The 17,696-nt window shown below is 38.7% G+C and overlaps 1 protein-coding gene and 1 long non-coding RNA gene across 5 annotated transcripts in view; both read right to left on the reverse strand.

Annotated features, from left to right (window-relative positions):
- Window positions 1-17,696, reverse strand: part of LOC115216568 (calcium-binding protein P) — a 110,204-nt gene that overhangs the window by 43,840 nt on the left and 48,668 nt on the right. The window lies entirely within an intron of this gene.
- On the reverse strand, window positions 1,680-17,620 carry LOC118765151. Its single transcript, XR_005001014.1, has 3 exons — window positions 17,342-17,620; window positions 16,469-16,473; window positions 1,680-1,694 (listed from the first exon to the last, which is right to left on the reverse strand). It is a non-coding gene; the product is annotated as an uncharacterized LOC118765151 (long non-coding RNA).

Here is a 17,696-nt window from a genome sequence, read left to right on the forward strand (position 1 = left end):
TTGAACTCAGAACAAAGACAGACGAACTACCGCTAAGCATTTCGCCCGGCATGCTAACGTTTCTGCCAGCGCGTCGCCTTACACAAATCATTTATTAAAGCAGATACGAGCTGATAAAGTTTTTAAAATGTTTTTCGTGTTACGTTGCTTTTCGAGTAAAGTCGCACAGGTCTTGGAACCAATTACTGTCGTAAGTTGAGGTATGGTTGTAATGGCAACAAATAGTAGCAATCAGAATTAGAAGTGAAAGGAAAATATGAGAACATGAGGTATACATCAGGGACATGTATTAACTACCGGACCTGTTTTCATTATGTAAAGATACAATTATGCGATCTATTGAACATTTATCGAGTCTACAGATACGAGGACAAAGCATCAACGATATCCATTGTGCAGACGACACAATACTGGTTCTTAACTAGTCTCTCCCAGGACAAACAAAACGCCCCAGAGACAATATTTCGTCTGTCGTTACGTTCTGAGTTCAAATTCCGTCGAGGTCGACTTTGCCTTTCATCCTTTCGGGGTCGATTAAATAAGTACCAGTTACGCACTGGGTTGATGTAATCGACTTAATCCATTTGTCCTTGTTTGTCCCCTCTATGTTTAGCCTCTTGTGGGCAATAAAGAAATAAATCATTAGAATATCAGATGAGAAAAACGAAGATACTTGCGGCGAGGTGAAACATATCCTCGTTTATCGCGGGTTGGGGAAAAAAACAAAAACAAAAAACAACAGTGATAAATAAATCATCTCCACGCACTTTGTAAAATAGGAACGAATGGTAAATTGATTAACACCAAACTCGTGGCCCACAACAGCAAAGCTTCCACCACCATGTATTTTCTGGATTATTCTTACCTATTCCGTGTGTGCTGTTAGGATTAACCACCTTCGGACTTTTCACTGGTCCCATGTTGATGGGTACAAGTACGCAAATCCGTATAAAAAACACGCAGCCTTGTAGTGTGGTTATGTAAACACAAGCAATAGGCAGTGCATTCTGAGTGGTCGCTGTATTTATTAAATGATTCTTATCTGTCGTTGGCTGGAGTACTTTTTTTCTTTCAGTATCCATCTACCAAATCCACTCACAAAGCTTTGGTTGGCCCGATGCTATAGTAGAAGAGGCCTTGTGAGCGGATTTGATAGACGGAAACTGAAAGAAGCCCGTCATATATATATATATATATATATATATATATATATATATATATATATATATATATATATATATATATGTGTGCATGTGCGTTTCTGTATGTGTTTGTCCTCCCCCCGCTACCATTTGACAACCAGTGCTAGTGTTTACGTTCCCGTAACTTAGCGGTTCGGCAAAAATGACCGATAGAAATAAATAAAAGGCTTTTAAAAAATAAATACTAGGGTCGATACATTCGACTAAAAATTCTTCAAGGCGATGCTCCAGCGTGGCCTCAGCCTAATGATTGGGACAAGTAAAAAAATCAAAGATATATATGATGAAAGAGCAAAATAAATAATTTCCGTACCAAATCCTGACTAACTCCTCTTAGTATATAAATTCTGTACACCACTTCAAACGATCTATCTATGCAAAGTCTAAAGTTCAAAATGACTTATAAACTAACCATCAGTCACTGACACAGAGAAACAAACATACAAGATCGGCCACTCGCGAGCCTACACACACACACACACACACCATAAACTATAAATATTGAAGAAAAATACTAAGAAATCAATTTGTGACATCAAGAGCAGATGAGGGCTGTGCAATCGATAAGGTAGTGAACAGCGACGAAGAGTCTGATGAATCAGACGATTAAACAATTGAATAAAAACAATTGATTAGATAATTAATTAGTTAACCGAGTGTAATAATGATAGGAACAAAAATGAAATACAATTAGTGCATTTGTTTTTATTGGTAAAACGGTCCTCTCAGGGTACATCTGTTTCAACACACGATTTCACATCAAGGATCTTGCAAGAAAACTAGAGAAAAAAAAAAAAAAGTAAAGACATTTTTATACACACACATACACACATATATACACGGGAAGGTGAAGGGAATTAGCACATTTAGTTGGAGTTGTAAGTATTCAATAACAGGTTGACTCGGCGACATATAACTTAAGGTTTCTTTGGCGCAGAACGCGCTCAACATCCTTAGATTTTATGTCCGAAAATTTTGAGGTAAGAAATTTCGCCGTATAAGAAAATTCATTGTATGGATAATGATAAAGCGTATTATTCCAGCATTAATAATAATAATCGAAATCAAATTCGATGACTGGCATCCGTGCAGGTGGAGCGTTAAGAGAACCATCCGAGCGTGATCGTTGCCAGAGCAGCTAACTGGCTTCCGTGCTGGTCGCACGTAAAAGCACCCACTACACTCTCGGAGTGGTTAGCGTTAAGAAGGGCATCCAGCTGTAGAAGCTCTGCCAGATCGGATTGGAGCCTGGTGAAACCATCTGGTTCGCCAGGACTCAGTCAAATCGTCCAACCCATGCTAGCATGGAGAGCGGACGTTAAACGATGAATAATAATGGCAAAAATGTTTAGGGTGAAATTTCCTATAACCCTTAGATATATGGTACCTTCAAGTTGTCATTATTTAGATTCATTACGGCGGCGAGCTGGCAGAAACGTTAGCATGCCGGACGAAATGCTTAGCAGTATTTCGTCTGCCGCTACGTTCTGAGTTCAAATTCCGTCGAGGTCGACTTTGCTTTTCATCCTTTCGGGGTAGATTAAATAAGTACCAGTTACGCACTGGGTCGATGTAATCGACTTAATCCGTTTGTTTAACCCCTTGTGGGTAGTAAAGAAATAGGTATTTCGTCTGCCTTTACGTTCTGAGTTCAAATTCCGCCAAGGTCGACTTGCCTTTCATCCTTTCGGGGTAGATAAATTAAGTACCAGTTGCGTACTGGGATCGATCTAATCGACTGGCCGCTTTCCCTCAAATTTTAGGCCTTGTGCCTAGAGTAGAAAAAATTATTTAGGTTCATTAAAGCAGCGAGCTGGCAGAAAACATTAGGACGCCAGGCGAAATGTTTAGCGGTATTTCATCGGTCTTTACGTTCCGAGTTCAAATTCCGCCGAGGTCGACTTTGCTTCTCATCCTTTCGAGATCGATAAATCAAGTACCAGTTGCGTACTGGGGTCGATGTAATCGACTACACTCCTCCCCCAAATTTCAGACTTTATGCCTTTAGCAGGAAGGATTATTTAGGTTCATTTCTAAGGCAGCAAGCTGGCAGATTTGTGAGCACGCCGGGCAAAATGCTTCGCGGCATTTCGTCCGTCCTCACGTTTTGAGTTCAAATTCTACCGAAGTCGACTTTGCCTTTCATCGATGAAATAGGTCGACGAAGCTATTTCCTTTTGAATGAAACACGTACCAGTTACGCACTGGGCCGATGTAATTGACTAGTCCCCTCACCCAAAATGTCAGGCCTTATGCCTTTAGTAGAAAAGATTATTCAAGTTTATGTCTAGATTTCTTGCCAATGGAGAAAGAGCCGGTTTCTAAACTAAATCCAAAGCTTCATTAAAATTTCAATAACATCAACAGGGTACTTCTGCACTGTATGTATGTAGTTATGTTTTCTTAGCTTTAGAAGTCGGTTGAATGCATTAGATCAATGGTAAATCTTGGATATATGTATAAGATGTGGTTTGGATAGGGAGAGTGTTCTGGATATGAGACGTTTTGGCACAGCCGTTTTGGCGTCACTGACTTGTTTGACATCAGACGTTTTAATGCTTCTCTCGTCTCTCTCTAATTTTATCGGTATGTGTACGTATATTTCTGCACGCGCGCGCACAGATACATGATCTTCCGCGATCTAATTGCTTGAAATATTATTAGCTGGCGAAAATCCTGATTTTACCGTATTTACTCGTGTATAAGACGCACCCGTACTCCACCTTGGTTCAAACTGTTTTCCCTTCGTTGTTTTATCTTTGTCCCATATATAAATCGCAATCCCAGTATTTTCCAGTGAAAAATTAAGTACAAAATACTGCGACGTATACACGAGTTAATACAATACGCTATCGTATATCACAATTTTTAACCCTACATTCTCTCCCGATTCTGTCCGATCTAATGAACCGACAATTATCTACTGTATGTTGATGGTGTGTGTAATTACGCTTTACCCGTTAATTATCAATTCATTAACCTATGTTTCATTTAAATTTAAATCGACAGTTGTTTTCTGACCTAACGGTTCAATAATTTTCATTTCATGATTATGAAGTATATATAAAGATAATGAAAATACTTAATTAAACTTAGATTTGTTCATTCACTCATTTATTAAAGCATTTACTTTCACTTATCCGTTCTCTTTTCCGTGCCGTAATTACTTGACATCAATTTTTGAATAATTTAAACCGTCTATTCATTAATCTGGTTCTCATTAAATTTGATTTATTCAGCTATTCTCATCATTTTCTCCGTAGATACTAATAATAATATTAACTATAATTATCACAAGCTAAATAACTGCTTTCATTCAGCTAATTAATTTTCCTACAAAGGCGGCGAGCTGGCAGAAACGTTAGCACGTCGGGCGAAATACTTAGCGGCATTTCGTCTGCCGCTACGTTCTGAGTTCAAATTCCGCCGAGGTCGACTTTGCCCTTCATCCTTTCGGGGTCGATAAATAAAGTACCAGTTACGCACTGGAGTCGATCTAATTGACTTAATCCTTTTGTCTGTCCTTGTTTGTCTTCTCTACGTTTAGCCCCTTGTGGGCAGTAAACAAATAAAAAACGTTTGCACGTCGGGCGAAATGTTCAGCGACATTTCGTCCGTCGCTACGTTCTAAGTTCATATTCCACCGAGGTCTACTTTGCTTTTCAACCTTTTCGAGGTCGATAAATTAAGTACCAGTTACGCACTGAGGTCGATGTAATTGACTGGTCCCCTCCACCAAAATTTCAGCCCTTGTGCCTGTAGTAGAATTATTAGTATCATCATAACAGCGACATTTCGTCCGTCGCTACGTTCTAAGTTCATATTCTGTCGAGGTCGGCTTTGCCTTTCATCTTTTCGATGTCAATAAAATAAGTACCAGTTGAGCATTGGGGTCGATGTGATCGACAGGCCCAGACCCCCAAATTTCAGGGTTTGTGCATATAAGAGAGTTAATAGTATCATCATTTTTGTGCAGAGCATTCAGTAGATCGCCCCTTTTCATTACACACACGTTAGTTGACAGCTCTCACTTTCTATGTCTCTTTGTCAAGGCTACCGGACAGCTACGAGTCCCTCAACTGCAGTTGAAGGAAGAAAAGAGACCAAAAAGAGAAAGGAGGGAGAGACCTGGATACACACGGGTGTGTGGAGAGAGAAAAGATCTTGTCAAGGAGACAAAGAACAAACGATAACTGCACTAAAGGGGAATCAACGAAAATAATTTGATAGCTTACAAATATCTCAGAGAGAGGGGGAGAGAGAGAGAAAGAGGTAGAAGTGGAAAAGAAAAACTCGTGTGTTAATATAATTCATTTCAGACAGGAGCTTCAATGTTTTTTTTTGTCTCATTTTATTTCCTTATCGAACACGCACGCACACACACACACACACACACAAGTTCTAAGAAAACAAGGAAGAATTTAAGCTGATTTGCCGTGTGAAGTGAATATTCTAGTTTCGAACTCCAACACGGGGTGTGAGTGAGAAAGCAGAAGAAAATGAAGTCAATCGGATTATGTATGAATATTTACTCGTTTCAGTGATTGCACTGCGGTCATGCTGGAGCAACGACATGAAGGGCTTTAAGGCGAACAAATCGACCTCAGTACATGTTTTAAAACAAGTCTGACACTTATTCTAGCGGCGTCTTTTGCCGAACCGCTAAGTTGAGGGAACGTAAAGTAATATCGACTGTGAAGCAGAGGAGACACACACACACACACACACACACAAAGGGCTTCTGTCAAGTCTCTTAACCATACTGCTATGCTTGTAAACGAGGTAAATGTAAATAAAGGCAACGTTTAAAATTTTACATTCTTATGGCGTGACACGGTTATAGAAATCTGGTTTGTATGAAAACATGTTAGCATATTTCTATACTCATAACTTAGCGGTTTAGTAAAAGGGAACGATATAATAAATACCAGGCTTTAAAAGAAAATAAGTACTGGGGTCGATTACTTCGACTAAAATTCCTCAACGCAATGGCCCAGTGGTTAGGGCAGCGGACTCGCGGTTTCGATTCCTAGACCGGGCGTTGTGTTAGTTTATTGAGCGAAAACACCTAAAAGGTCCACGAGTCTCCGGCAGGGGGTGGTGGCGACCCCTGTTGTATTCTTTCGCCACAAATTTCTCACTGTCTCTTCCTGTTTCTTGAGTAACGCTTCGATGGACTGGCGTCCCGTCCAGCTAGGGGGAACACATATGCCACAGAAACCGGGAAAATGGCCCATGAGCCTGGCTAGGCTTGAAAAGGGCGACAAAAAAAATCCTCAAGGGTGTACTCCAGCATGGCCGCAGTCCAATGACTGGAACAAGATAAAAGATATACATACATACATAAACAATGACTTGGATTAAAGCCTGTTTATTCAATTATCTATTTCAAATTTTAAATGGTGCATTCCTGCTGTATGATAGCATATGGTAGCCGAATACAGTAGAGAGGCTTTGAAATGCATGTTATGAGGTTATTATCCAGATTATATCACACACACACACACACACACACACACAATGTAAATATATATATATATATGACGAAAAATAGCCTCAGTAAATATTTTTTTACTGGAATTAGTTAGAAACCATGGTCTAGGAACTAAATGAGATGGTAAACGTTTTTAATTTTCATTCCTTTCGAGAATTTATCTCTAATTAAGTGGTTTGAGTTTTCTACTGCTCTTTCTAGCACAAGGCTTTCCTATTTGGAAGCCTCTGATGTGTTTTAATGTACAAGATATATATATGTATTATTTATACTAGCTTTTGGTATGTAGCTTTTAAGCAACTAACCCCGATTGGGAAGATCTGCAAACAGATCTCTGACTTGTTTTGGAGAATTTATTGCAATTGCTTCCTCCAGGGTCATATCCCAATGATCACATTCGTCGCTAAAAATCATGTAAAAAAAAAAAAAAAAAAAAACATCACCGAAAACAATCGCAGTAATGAAAACACAGGAATCCAAAATTTCAGGATTGCAGGTCCGCATTCGGCCCGAAATGTTTTTAATTTACTCACGGAGTTAACCTAATTCCAAAATGGTATATGTTGGGCTAAGGCCTCAGTAAAGTTGAAGGAGTGTGGTACAATGACTGACATTTGCATTTATTATATTAGATATGTTTAAATTTGGGGAAACTGTATTTCAATTAAAGTGTATTTTATGTATGGGTGTGTGTGTGTACACACACATATATCCGTATGTATGTATTAAAGAAAGCAAAAAATAAAACAAAAACGAGTGTTCAGTAGTTGGTTCAGTATGCTGGCCACAAGAATTTCTGTATATATATGTGTGTATATATATATATATATATATATATATATATATATATATATATATATATATATATATAGAGAGAGAGAGAGAGAGAGAGAGACAGATAAAGAGAGACAGAGAAGAGAAGTTGGATAACTTTGCACAAAAAGATACGGGTGTCACTTGTACAGAAATTATCGGACGGGAAACAAAGTGAAGAAAAAATGAGATTTAAGAAAATTGCTCAGTACCTAGGTCGTGAAGACAAAAAAGTCAGGGCAACAGAATAGCAAAGAAAGGAGAGCAGAGCAGACAATAGCATAATACGAAATTTAAATGGAACAACAGGTTGGATACAAAGACAGGAAGGTAGGTTGTGTGGAATGCAAGGTATGAGTCGATGCACGAAGTGGAGACGAGGGGGAGTAAATGTGCAGAGAAGGGAGATAACTCAGTGCTTCTTGTAAAGAGAAAAACAAAATGTAAATGCAAATAAAGTGAAAAGGGGTGGAGCGAATACAGAGAAAGGGGCGTGGCAGACAGAATAGAAAGAAAGAGAGACGGAGTAATGAGTAGACGCACGAAAACAAAAAAGTGAGTAAAATGCAATACAACGAAAAGTTACGTATGGCGAGGGAATAGATAGAGAGAGAAAGAAAGAGTGTAGTACTATAAAAAGAGAAAATGAAGATAAACAGTGAGTGACGAGATGATCAGAGGAAGAATGAGATTACAGAAAATAAAGAAAAAGCGGAGGAAGACGAGAGAGAGAGACATGTAAAAAAAGTAAGCTAAAGCGATAAAAGTAGAAATGTAGGTAGAGGGAGGAGCAAAAGAAGTAGTGGTGGGAGAAGAAACGGTAAGAGGGGGAACACATGATTTGGGGGTGGAGCTTCATTTTGAGAGGAAAGCGTTAAATGGATGTTTCGGTAGCTTTTGCTTGTGAGAGGGGCGAGGAGGCTGTCCGCTCTCTGCGATGCTTATGTGGATGCGGCCCTCGGGTGGGGGAGAGCAAACTGGTGTATACTACCATAGGAACAAACCACGTGATTTTACGATATTGTCACCGCTTATTGCAGCGGTTGTATCATGTGGTTCCTAATTACAGCTAGACAGACTGTGCCGCTGAGTGGTATCTACTGACAGCTAGGCGAACTGCGTCACAAAGGGATCGTACAGCTATTTGGACTGTATAATCGATTGGTACAATTTCAGCTCGAGCCAACGAGAAAGCCTCTATGTAGTCGCCTGACCTGCTGAAATAACAGCCAAATGTTTCATGTCCCATTAATAGAAAAAAAAAGTCACACTTATTGTTTTAAATCAGGAGTCGCCTAATTACAAGGGGTCGATGCTAGCGAATTACAGGGGGTCGATGCTAGCGCAGGAGTCGAATGGGGGTCGGCGTGCGAAAGACTAGCTCACTCAGATGAACTGCTTGAAATACTTAGCGCCATGAAACGTGGGAAAACATGAGGCGTTTTTCACATCTTTTAACCGTGAAAACAGTTTCATAAAAATTGAAAGTTTAATACTCGTACACGTAGTTTGAAATGAGGAGGGTAGTCGATGCGGAAGAGGTGGCTAAAGGGGGTCGATGCAGAAGGAAAAGTGGTTGAAGTAGGGGTGGAGGCGTCGATGGTCGAAAAAGTTTGGCGACCCCTATCATAAATGCAGAATTTGCACAATGGATATAATCTTTTCTCCTCTAGGCACAAGGCTCGAAATTTTGGGGCAGGGGGCTAGTCAATTAGATCGACCCCAGTACGCAACTGGTACTTAACTTGTCGACCCCGAAAGGATGAGAGGCAAAGTTGACCTCGGCGGAATTTGAACTCAGAACGTAAAGACAGACGAAATACCTATTTCTTTACTACCCACAAGGGGCTTCACAAAGAGAGGACAAACAAGGACAGACAAACGGATTAAGTTGATTACATCGACCCTAGTGCGTAACTGGTACTTAATTTATCGACCCTGAAAGGATGAAAGGCAAAGTCGACCTCGGCGGAATTTGAACTCAGAACATAAAGACAGACGAAATACCGCTAAGCATTACTGCCCGGCGTGCTAACGTTTCTGCCAAGGCCAAGACACATCCCTAAGAGACGAGACGGGTGCAAGATTCAAACTGTGGACATTGCACCTTGACTTGCAGGTAACCATGGTAACTTACTGATATGGGTTGGCGCTGTGGTTCTCAACCATTTTATGTCTATGGACCTCTCTAGTTCCTATTTTACTCGAATGGAACCTCATTACCATTCCAGGATTTTAAAATGCCTATAATATTTTTATAATTGAATATTATTAGGAATCGTATTTTAAAAAAAATTGTTTAGATATTTTGTTTATTGTAAAAGTAAAAGTAATTTATTGTAGATAAACTTGAACAAAATCTTATACAGATCCCAGCGGAGAGCTATTGAGTCTGAGAGAGAAGGTGGGAGGAGAGAAAAGTGGGAGGAGAGAAAAGTGGGAGGAGAGAACAGAGAGAGGAGAGAAAAGAGGGGGTAGAGAAAAGAGGGAGGAGAGAAAAGAGGTGGGGGAGAAAAGTGGGAGGAGAGAAAAGCGGGAGGAACGAAAAGCGGGAGAAGAGAAAAGAGGGAGAAGAGAAAAGAGGGAGAAGAGAAAAGAGGGAGAAGAGAAAAGAGGGAGGAGAGAAAAGAGGGAGGAGAGAAGAGAGGGAGAACAATTAAGATCGTGAAAGAGAATAAAATTGCAATGAAGGAAAGAGAAAAAAAAAGGAGAGACGGTTTATATTCTTTTCTTTTATTCTTATACTTGTAACAGTCATTTGATTGCGGTCATGCTGGGGCACCGCCTAAAAATGTTTCAGTCGATGAAATCGACCCAGAACTTATGCTTTTTAAGCCTTCTATGGGTCGCTTTTGCCGAATCGAGGACGTGAACACACCAACACCGGCTGTTAAGCGATGGTTGGGGGGAAACGGACACATACACACACATAATTAATGTGACAGAAGCAGTATGAATACCAGAAAGTAATATTTATCTCCAACTTAACGTGGAGGTTGTTTTAGATCACAGAATATTGAGTTATTCACATTGAGAGGACCTCTCATAGACTCGTGGTGCATAAAAGAACTCTTATTAATATCGTTGACAAACGACCTCTCTCTCTCTCTCTCTCTCTCTCTCTCATATATATATATATATATATATATGTTTTTTTGTTTTCGTTACTTATTGCGTCTAGGTTTTTTTTTGATGTCCTGTGCCCATATATGCCTGTATACATATACATATATATGTAGGTATGTACATGTGTGTATGTATACATGCATATATATATATACGCACACGCGCGCGCGCATATATTGGTACAGGACGTCACCAACGGTGCAAAATAATATAAAATGCGTAAGCAAACGAGGGAAAAACGAGTGAAATGCGTAAAGAAAAAAAAAATGGAAAATAGGACAAGGTCCTTTCTCTGTGTTTATTTGTCCTGTTTTCCATTTTGTCTTGTTTACATATTTCAGTTGTTTGCTTACGTATTTCATGTTATTTGCATCGTTGGTGACGTCCTGTACCCATATATGCATGTGTGTGTTTGTGTGTGTGTGTGTATATTCTTTTATTGGTTTCAGTCATTTGACTGCGGTCATGTTGGAGTACCGCCTTTAGTCAAATAAATCGACCCCAGGACTTATTCTTTGTAAGCCTAGTACTTGCTCTATCGGTGTTTTTTGCGAAACCGCTAAGTTACAGGGACGTAAGCACACCAGCATCGGTTGTCAAGCGATGGTGGAAGGGAGACAAACACAGACACACAAACATATATACATGTAATATATACGACGGGCTTCTTTCAGTTTCCGCCTACCAAGTCCACTCACAAGGTTTTTGGTCGGCCCGAGACTTGCCCAAGGTGCCACGCAATGGGACTGAACCTGGAACCACACACTCACAAACGTACTCAAACCTATTAGATGGCACGGTGCAAGCATGGCATTGTCGTCAGCAAATTCGTTTCGAAACCACGTAATTCGATGCCACTATGTAGGGCTTTTAGTAAGTATCTGATTCTTTCAATATATTGCTTGAAATTTGGTAAAATAGAAACTGTACGAAAGCCTGTCATACGCATGCGGATACATACATATATGCCTGCTTGCGTGCATATAAGGTAATCTTATGGAATTTGTTCCGTAAAAAGATGTCCTTGAAATTAAAAGTGGAAATTATGTCAGTAATGAAGACAATAAAAGGGAGATAGCAGCTGATATCTAACATAATAATAGAGACAGAAACACAATAACATATACAAGTAGTCTCAGTTATCACTGATTCATTCAACAATGATCCAGGATAGCTTGGTACGTTCAATTGTGAACCGTGTTACGCTGATCACGGATTGATCTGTGATAGCACGGGTTGGCGATCAAAGATACTGCTCGGGCCACAAAAACGTACACCAGGGACCTTTAATACTGATTAGTTATCCAGAATGTAATGACTATTGCTCCTGTTCACATGACAGTGTTGCGAGGCTGCTTATTTTTTATATGGATTTTCGTACTTGGATTCATAAGCATGGGCGCAGGGAATAGTAAAAAATACGAATGCACCTGATCCTTAAAAACGACACATACGAGTGTATTCTCTACAGGAAAAGGTAAAGATTATCAAGTGATGACAGAAGCTTCTCTGCTGTGAGCCGCTAGTTTGGTGTCAATGAATCTACCATTCATTCCAGAACAAAAGAGCTTGATCCTAATAAACGATGCAGATGAGTGAATTCTCTGCAGGAAAAGGTAGAGACGAACAAGAAAATACGCGATGGTGGAAGCTTTTGCTGCTGTGGGCTGATAAAATAAGAAACCGATAGAATAAGTAACAGGCTATCAAAAAAATGTCCTGGGGTCGATTCTTTCGATTAAAATTCTTTAAAGCGGTACCCCAGCATGGCCACAATCTAATGATTGAAGCAAGTAAAAGATAAAATATTACATATTGGCATTCCTTCCGTATTAGTCTAGAGCAGGCCTGGCCAACTTGAATTACGTTGCGGGCCACTTTAATCACAGAAAGGTTTTTGAGGGCTGCTTGTATACTGACAGAATTGAAAGCATTTTGCTTTCTCGTGCGATTATTACAATAATGAATGAATGACCGTTGATTCAACATGAAATATTATCTTTGCAAAAACAGTAGTATCTTCCTTTTTTACTTTCATTTCAATCTTAAGTTTTTGATAAAATTTTTGAAGTGTTTGTTTAAATAAGCCCATTTCAAGAAAGTATCAAGCGGACTGCAAGATAAAAGTCTGCAGGACGTATGCGGCCCTCAGGTTAGCCTAAAGTGTTGATATGAAGAGACAACGTCAGTCACATTGTTTTTCAGTTTAGCCTCTTAACCCTTCGTTAGTCACATGGGGTGTGTTGTCACAGCAAACTTTATTAAATGCTCGTAATTTCTAGTTGGCAACTTATTTAATTTACTTCCTCCGACTCAGTGAAGGTGTGTTGCAGGTGGTGTGACGCAGTCGTGACTCGGTTGTCGTGGGAGGGAGACGTTGCTTTTGTGACTAACGCAGGTGTCATTTCAATAAATAATTATATCTTTAGTTCAAGTTTTGATTTAATACATATTGCGACGGAGATTGACTTATGTTATTTTTTTAAATGTTAATATTCACCATAACTATTTAAAAATTCCACAAAATGGTGTATTCTGGAGATTTTCAAAATAATCAAAATGGAGATTTTCAAAATAAATGTGATCTGAATCTAAGATTTTTTAAAGTTTTTCCTTAGTTTTATAATATAATATATTATATTAATATCAATCAACTACAAGAGTTTCAAACTTCTCAGCAGTGATTGCAGATATATCCTGAACGAACAGAATGAGAATTTTTTTTTTACCTAATACTAAAACGATAAGTATTTTTGTATTGGGGTTTGTTAACACGTCATCTGACTAAGCATGTTCAGAAAGGTCAGGTGATAAACGAAAGGTTAACCTATATCATAAGGGAAGGTTGTGTGAGTGAATGACGCCATGTATCGATATTGAAGGATTGCCACACACTCACACAATATATATATATATATATATATATATATATATATATATACTGGCTGATGACATACCCGGTAAATTCCCGGAAAAGCAGGGCTTATCTCTTGATTCCGTTTTCATAATTGTTTCACTAATCCAATAACAATACAAAGTCTGTAGCTCTTAAAACGATTTTTGCGTATTTACAGAGAGTACCGAACTGTCTTACACAGGATCTTGTTTTTAGGAATTCCCAACAAGTTATGAATACCCAAACTGTGAAATTAGTTACCCGATAGTAAGAATTCAAATAAAGTAGCCCCGAAAAGGGCTTTAATGTGTTCCCAGAGTATATAAAACATAAGACGAAATACTAATAAGGTATGTATACTAAAATCGCGAAGCATGTTACGTAATAACAGGTTAATCAGATATGAGATAACAGTTGAAAGTAAATAACTCTGAAAAGAGTTTTTGTGTGTTCCCAGAAAATATTACTCTCAGGGACGCTACTGTTGGTATATTTGTGAATAAGTCACGGACAGAAATAAGTGGGACAATTGTTTAGGAAAATACTATTTACTTGTTTAAGGTTTGTACTGGATAGAATGTGAAAATAACTAAGTTTAAATACTAAGAAATAAGCATACTCAGTTTCATTTTTACCAAATAATTTTGGAAAATGAATGGGTTATTTCCCTTGGATATATATAAGGATCCCTTCCAGGGACCCTATTATCATTTTTTTTCAACAATCTGAGTATGCCATGAGGTTTCCAGACATGAGTTCTACTCACGTGTCAAGTTTCATCAAAATCGATAAAACGATGTAGGAGTTAGCTAACAACTCCACAAACACACACACTGACAGAATTCCCCATACATATATATATATATATATATATATATACACGCACATACATACATAGGGTAAATTGTCTCCACTTTATACTTTTAATTTCGCATATGCGCATTGTTTGTTTTTGATTTTATCGACTGCACAGTATAGTGGGGTCAGTTGGGCACCATCTGTGAGAAAAATAGCATCATGATGCAATTCCCTCTGCCAGAAATTTGGAAACGACATGCTGTACTGCTTAGCATTCACACCGGAAGTGATAAAAACAGTGTCGAGAGTAATGAAAATCAAATATCCAATCAACATTATGAAGTTTGGAGTGATCATTAGTGATGGCAACATCATGCCTCCAATCATCTTCCCTCACGGCTTCAAACTCAACACAGAAGCCTACATTAAGTGCCTGGAGGAGGTAGTGCTGCCCTGAGTCTAGAGGGTGGCTGTTGGAAGACCCTATTCTGGCAACAGGACTCTGCACTATGCCACACAAACAGGAGAACCCAGTCATGGTTGTCAGACAATTTCTGCGACCACACTGCCCCCTAATATCTAGCCACCTGTCTCCCTAGATTGCAACCCTCTTGATTATTATGTGTGGGGTGCAGTTGAGTGAGAGACCAACAAAACGCCTTGTAGCACCAAAGATATACTGAAGGCAAGGATTATGGCAGCATTTACCAACTTAAACAAGGAGACCATCTAGAAGAATTGCAGGAGATTCCGAAGTCGTCTGGAGGCCATGGTTGAAGCCAATGGCGATTTTATTGGATAAATTTACTCTTTAGTATTTCAAGATATTTTTGTGTAATTTTGATAAATATATACTATAGGAGTGGCTGTGTGGTAAAAAGCTTGCTTCCCAACCACATGGTTCTGGGTTCAGTCCCACAGCATGGCACCTTGGGCAAGTGTCTTCTACTATAACCTCGGGCCAACCAAAGCCTTGTGATTGGATTTGGTAGACGGAAACTGAAAGAAGTCCGTCATATATATATATGTTCAACTAAAGGCAGTGCTCCAGCATGGCTGCAGTCAAATGAAACAAGTAAAATAAAAAAAAAAGAATATTTGTTGAAAGGAGATATCAGTGTTATTTCCATTTTTGTGTAATTTAGGCGACAATTTATTCACTGCACCCTGTATATATATATATATATATATATATATATATATATATATATATATATATATAACAGATGGTGGTCACAGTTGGAATGCTGTTAATCATTAAGTTTGTCCGATTCAGAATCATCTGAGCTAAACAATAACGAATATTGCATGCACACACACAATATGTTGCAATACCATTGTTATTCAAAACAGTCATTTATTTATAATTGTTATCTAGCAAGAACTACATTATGTTGATAATGTTTTTTAAAACATTAGCAAAAATGGTGCCACCACTCCCACTACTACTAACGAGAATAATGACAACAAATGTAATTTGTCCTTGATCTTTTTTATTGTAGGGAAACAATGTTGTTTTAATACTTCACTGACAAAGTACGGAAATTTTAGGCTCTTAGTTTCAAGCATACAACTGGTGAATGCCCTTGAATGACATAGGAGTCAAATAGAGATCTTTTCTATCCACTTTGTCAAGTGTGGCTGATGGACGTAAAAACACAACAAACTGATATATCTTTACATTATAGGCGAAGGTGTGGCTGTGTGGTAAGATGTTTGCTTCCCAACGACATGGTTCTGGGTTCAGTCTTGCTGCATGGCACATTTGGGCAAATCTCATCAATTGTAACCCTGTGCTGACCAAAGTCTTGAGAATGGATTTGATAGATGGAAACTGAAAGAAACTCGTTATGTGTGTATGTATACACATACAGGGAGAGAGAGAGAGAGAGAGAGAGAGAGAGAAAGAGAGAGATAAGTTGTTGGTGTTAGGAAAGGCATCCAGTTGTAGAAACTGTGACAAAGTAGACAGTACAGCTTAGTGCAGTTATCTGACTTGCCAGCTTCTGTCAAAACATCCAATCCATGCCAGCATGGAAAATGGACATTAACCCTTTCGATACCAACCCGGCTGAAACCGCCTCTGGCTCTGTAGTACAAATGTCTTGTTCTCATAAGTTCTGAATTAAAATCTTCCACCAAACCTTAGTCACAATTTATGTTCCTAACACTAGCTTAACGATAACATATTTTACTAAATTCTTTGTTATATTTAAAATCAATTGAAAGAAATACAGAGCTTCTCAAAATAAAATACGGTAACGAAAGGGTTAAATGATGATTGTGTGTGTCTTTATTTTAACATTTGTTACTTGTCAATAGGTGTTACTGTCATACAACCAAGGTTTTTCATTCCCAGTCTTCTTTACAAGCATGTCTGGCCATGAGGAAATATTATTTTGCTTGGAAACATGTGAGACTTGGTGACAGGAAGCACATCAAGCCATAGAAAATCTGCCTTAAGCCTCTAGCATTTAAACCAGCCATACTCAACTCAATTGCTCTATTTGTTTTATGCTCAAACCAGCCAGACCTGGCCTCTCTCACCTTCCCTATGATGTCATTCTAAAAGTAATCAATCACATCATCAAAATATTAAAGCTCTGAGATAATGTAGGATTAATTAAAAACAACCTGAATAAACAGGCAGCATTATATTTGAGAGAGTAATGTGAATGCTAAACTGACCCCAAATATTGTTTAAAACGGTCATTAATAAGGTATCCAGTGAATTGGTCTATAACAATTCATCTACTACCACACAACGACCACACGCACACACATACAACCACACACGACCACATACAACCACAGACACACATGACCACACACACACACACGAACACACATATGAACACACACATACAACCACACTTACACGCATACAACCAAAAACAAATTGTTGTGGACGAATTCACCTAGAACCCATTAATAAGCATATTTAGCCCATAAAGCACTGGGATTTGCATTTACATAGCATGGACTGCTGAGCACATTGTATGAAAATGAGACTACCATGCACACATAAAAAACAAAAAATAATTAAAATATCTTCTTAGTATATAATGGTGGCAAGTTTTACATCATCTGAAAAGCCATTAGTTGAACTATTAGTCGCCTTGCATTCTGGGGGGTATTGGAGTGTTTGAGTGACATTAGACCCCCAACAAACACCCGTAGATTAAATGCATCTATCTGGGCCATGATTATGGCCTGTCGACCTATGCCTGATGGCCACAATTGTGACCCATCACGCTTTATGTGTTAATAGGAAGATAAACTATAAACTTCAAGAGAATACAATATTAAATACAAACTGAATCTCAATACATCCCTTCTCAGGGAAAATATTTCCCAACTTAAGTGT

This window comes from Octopus sinensis, linkage group LG10 (assembly GCF_006345805.1).
Source record: "Octopus sinensis linkage group LG10, ASM634580v1, whole genome shotgun sequence".
Lineage (NCBI taxonomy): Eukaryota > Metazoa > Mollusca > Cephalopoda > Octopoda > Octopodidae > Octopus > Octopus sinensis.